A 4865-nucleotide genomic window follows, 5' to 3' on the forward strand; every position below is an offset into this window, starting at 1 on the left:
AGGTGAGCGCTGCCTGTGATATCTGGTGGGAATGGGAGGGGATTTTAAAGCCCCTTGTATGCAGAATCTTCATATAGTAAAACATCTCCAGCTCACTGTGTAGGTCTCATGGTGCAACGGTAGCGTGTCTGAATCCAGATCTGAAGGTTGTGCGTTCACATCACTTTGGGGTCACTGTTCTCTTGGACATTTTTCTTCCAGAATTATTGTTTCCTTGGCTGTTTGGCAATAACCAGACCCTTGCTCCAAGGTCTGTCTAACTGTTTCCCCGGTGTCAGGCAGAGATATTTTTTCTGCCCTGATTTATTTCATGTGACAGGACACAAAAGTTCAAAATCAACCTGCAGGTGGACATAGGCAGCACTGAATATTCAGGATGGCCGAGCGGTGTAAGGTGCTGTGTTCAGGTCACTGTTTCCTCTGGAAATGTCGGTTTATGTCCCACTTCTGACATTTCTTATATTTAATCATTAAGCGGAATCCATTTGTTTTGTCACCACCAACTTCTTAAAGGTACGATTCAGCAGTCCACCTGCTCGCTTAACATTTCCGTCTGACCTGGTACTGAAGTTTGTTCATTCTTTTGTAGACCGGCAATCATATATTTTGCCCTGAGCATGTGAGGAACTTTTATCCCGATCTCATTGGGTTTAATTTTGGTAATCTGGTGCTAAAAGTGGGGATGTTTCTGCAGTGCAATGGTTAACACGTTCGCCTCACAAACGAAAGCACTTCGGGGGGAAATATTTTCTGGAGCTTTCTCATGCATGTTCAGAGGAGAGTTTGTTCTCCTGTGAAAGGTCAAGAGATCATACGAACGTAAGCGTTAGGATCAGGAGTCAGCCAATCGTCTCATTTTCAAGTTTTCAAGATCTTTCCGCCCGGTTTAGGACCGGGAACCTTTCGTGTGTGAGGCGAATGTGATATCTACTTCACTACGGAAACACTGTGATAGAATCTATCTGAGGATAAAACCACAGCTCTCACCTACACAGCTAGCCGAGAATTCAGGAACTTGTTTTAAGAGAATAGAATGATGGTGCTATATTTAGGAAGGCTGTAAGTGTGGCCTTCGACAGCGTGGACAATTTTCCACGCCACGGGAACCTACTATCAGCAAGGGCAGACATCGATGACGAGGTCCAACTCCGCCTCCAGTGTGATAGCACAGCCTTCGATCACCTGAGGAGGAGAGTGTTTGAAGACCAGGGCGTCAAATCTGGCACCAGGCTTATGGTGTGCAGGACGGTGGTGATACCTGCCCCGCAGTATGGCTCCGAGACATGGATTATATACAGCAGACATCTCAAATCACTGGAGAAATACCACCAGGGCTGTCTCCGCAAGATCCTGCAAATCCCCTGGTAGGACAGACGCACCAACATCAGTGTTCTTGCTCAGGCCAACATCCCCAGCACTGAAGCACTGACCACACTCGACCAGCTCCGCTGGGCGGGCCACATTGTCCACATGCCCGACACGAGACTCCCTAAGCAAGCGCTCTACTCAAAATTCCGACACGGTAAGCGAGCCCCAGGTGAGCAGTGTAATTTATTTCACACTACTGTATATAACTGTACCTTACCATGCTATACATGACTGTAACTAGATATGACCTGTAACCACAAGCATACTTTACCACCAGGGATGCACTTGCAGGAGACACTGCATACCTGTTCCACACAGGTATATAAAGGCAGGTCTCAGGCAAGTGTGGCACTCAAGAGCTGTGAAATAAATGTGCAGGTCAAGAGTGACCTTGACTTCAGCATGTGCCTCGTGTAAGTATGTACTGCAGGGTCAGGACTTTAAAGTGGCGACGAGTTACGGGATCACAGAATCCACAGAATGGCTACCAACGGCTCAGATGAGAAATATAATGCTGGAGACAATTGGGAGGACTTTATAGAAAGGCTCCAGCAAAGCTTTGTAACCAAAGACTGGTTAGGCGACGATAAGGCAGACCAGAGAAGAGCCCATCTCTTGACCAGCTGTGGCTCGAAAACATACGCCTTAATGAAGGACCTGCTGGCACCCGAGAAACCAGCAAGCAAGTCGTTTGAAGAATTGAGCACACTGGTAAGAGACCACCTGATGCCAGCAAGCAGCCTACACATGTAAGCTACCTCGGACCCGTGCCAATAGTCCCCGTACACCGAGCACAGGCTCAGGAAAACCCCGGGGGAGAGGATATCCCGTTCACTGGGCCTGCCAGCAACACTGAACAAGTGCCCGGTCTGAAACTTTCCAGTGCAATAACTTGCAACTGGACCATCCAACAGTCAGGTTGGCCGAGCGGTCGAAGGCGCTGCGTTCAGGTCGCAGTCTGCTCTGGAGGCGTGTGTTCAAATCTCATTCCTGGCATTCAGTGTTTTTAATTACAAATTCATTTGTTTGGACACCACTCTCAAGTGCTTTGGGACATCCATCGAACTTAATAAAATGACCCCACTTCAATTGCAAACAGTGATATCAAAGTTACTTCCCAAACCGGGAATCGATGACGGGTGGCTGCAACGAAAGGAATGGTTTTGTTAAGCTTTGAAAGGTGCCCTCGAAATGTCTCGCACTGCTCATTTCAAAACACGGTTATAATTTGTTTCAGTGCAAAAGAAGACAGGCTCAAATGGCCGACTCCTGCTCCTGGTTCTTGTGTTCTTATACAGAGCACAGAACAAATGATTAAATGATCAACTCTCACTCAGTCGCATTTCTTTCATTGTGCAAAATAATTTATGGGTTAATTAATGATGTTTTCCTGTGAAAGCAACATAAAAATTTAAGGAAAATAAATCGGCCAACGTGGGGCTTGAACTCACAACCGTGAGATTAAGAGTCTCACACACGACGAACTGAGCTAACCCGGACTGCTTAAGTTGCGTCTTCCTGTCGCTGATAGCTGCCAGGGGCCTGTTGGCTCCGCACCATGGGTTTATCTCGAACTTCAAACATCGAAACTGGTTCTCCTGATTTCCAAGCCACTTGCATTGCGGAACCTTCATTTCGACGAACATCTCCAGCTTAATGTGTAGGCCTCGTGACGGAACGGTAGTGTGTCTTACTTTAGATCCGAAAGTTGTGTGTTCAAATCAGGTCGGGATCACTGTTCTGTCAGACATTTTTTTTCCAGAATTAATATTTTTTTTTCTGTTTGGCAATAACCAGACCCTTGCTCCAAGGTCTCTCTCACTATTTCCCCGGTGTCAGGCAGAGATACGCCTGCTGTCCTCATTTATTTCATGTGACAGGAGACAAAAGTTCAAAATCAACCTGCAGGTGGCCACACACAGCACTGAATAGTCAGGATGGCCTGACTATTATCCCTACCACAGTGGATAACCTCATATTTCATACATTATACTCCATCTGACAAATTACTGCCCAGCCACTGAGCCTATCGATATCGGTTTGCAGATTGTTTGTGTCCTCCTCACAACTTGCTTTCCCACCGATCTTTGGATCACCTTGGCTACATTACCAACATGCAGAGCACAGAACCAATTATTGACCGACTGACTTTCCGTCAGTTAGCATTTCTTTCATTGTGCATAAACAGATTATCGATTCATTAACGATGTTATCCCATGAAAGCAAAATAAAAGTTAAACGAAAATAATTTGCACACTTGAAAGGAATATTTTTGGTTGGTGCAATTCCGGTCAGAGAAATGTTGTGAAAGGAAATTTTTGTCGAGAGAGGGATTGAGTATTTCAGCATATTGCTGAACACTTCTCTCTGGTCATAGAACTAGGCACCAGTTTCTTCTAGTGTAGCAGTTATCACATTCGCCTCTCACGCGAAAATTCCCCGGTTCAAGCCTGGGCGGAAACATTATTTCTGAAACAAAAACTGGTTTTAAATGTTCATTGTTCATGTGACAATGGCCTCCTTCCGTGCCGCAAACTTCTCTGATTCCATGATGAGCAAGGAACATTTAAAACCATTCTCCTAAAACACAGAGTGTGTAAAATCAGAAAGGGAATAAAACTTCTCAATGATTCAAGTTTCACAAATTATTAAAATTAAGTTGTTGAAGTTTCGACTGTCCCTCAGTGATCATTTTAGCATTTCTTACAATCTGCTAAACAATGCTATCGGTTAATATCAGCAGATACAAGCCGCATTTCAAACCCGGAATCAACTTATTCATTATTCACCCTTCCCAGTTCAACTGCACAGATGGTTATTTATACTCCATCCCAGAAACTCAAATCCAACTTCTGACATTCATTATTTCGAATTACCAACTCATTTGTTTTGACACCACTCTGAAGTGCTTTGGGTCATCTGTGTAATTTAATTGAATGACTTCACTTTAATTAAAAACGGTGGTAGCAAAATTACTTCTCCAACTGTGAATCGAACCCCTGTAGCTGTCGTGATCAGAATGTTTTTGTGAAGCATTTAAATATGCTCTCTAAAATTCTCGCATTCCTAATTTACAAATAGGGTTACCATTTGTTTCAGTGTGAAAGAAGGAGATTGAAAATGACAACAAAAACACCAGGCAGCGACTACATTAAGAACAATTCTAACTTTTCACAAAGTTGGTTTTACGAAGTAACGGCTGAGCTAAATTTGGCACTAACCAGTCCCATCAGAATTTTAAATGTTTCTATGAGATCCCCGCTCATCCTTCTAAATTCCAATGTATAAAGGCCCAGTTGATCCAGTCTCTCCTCATATGTCAGTCCGGCTTGCCCCTTATCCTTAGACTGTGTCCCCTGGTTCTGGACATCCCCAACATCGGGAACATTCTTCCTGCATCTAACCTGTCCCGTCCCGTCCAAATTTTAAATGTTTCTATGAGATCCCCTCTCATCCTTCTAAACTCCAGTGAATACAGGCCCAGTTGATCCAGTCTC

The sequence above is a fragment of the Pristiophorus japonicus genome, unplaced genomic scaffold (genome assembly GCF_044704955.1).
Source record: "Pristiophorus japonicus isolate sPriJap1 unplaced genomic scaffold, sPriJap1.hap1 HAP1_SCAFFOLD_70, whole genome shotgun sequence".
NCBI classification, from domain to species: domain Eukaryota; kingdom Metazoa; phylum Chordata; class Chondrichthyes; family Pristiophoridae; genus Pristiophorus; species Pristiophorus japonicus.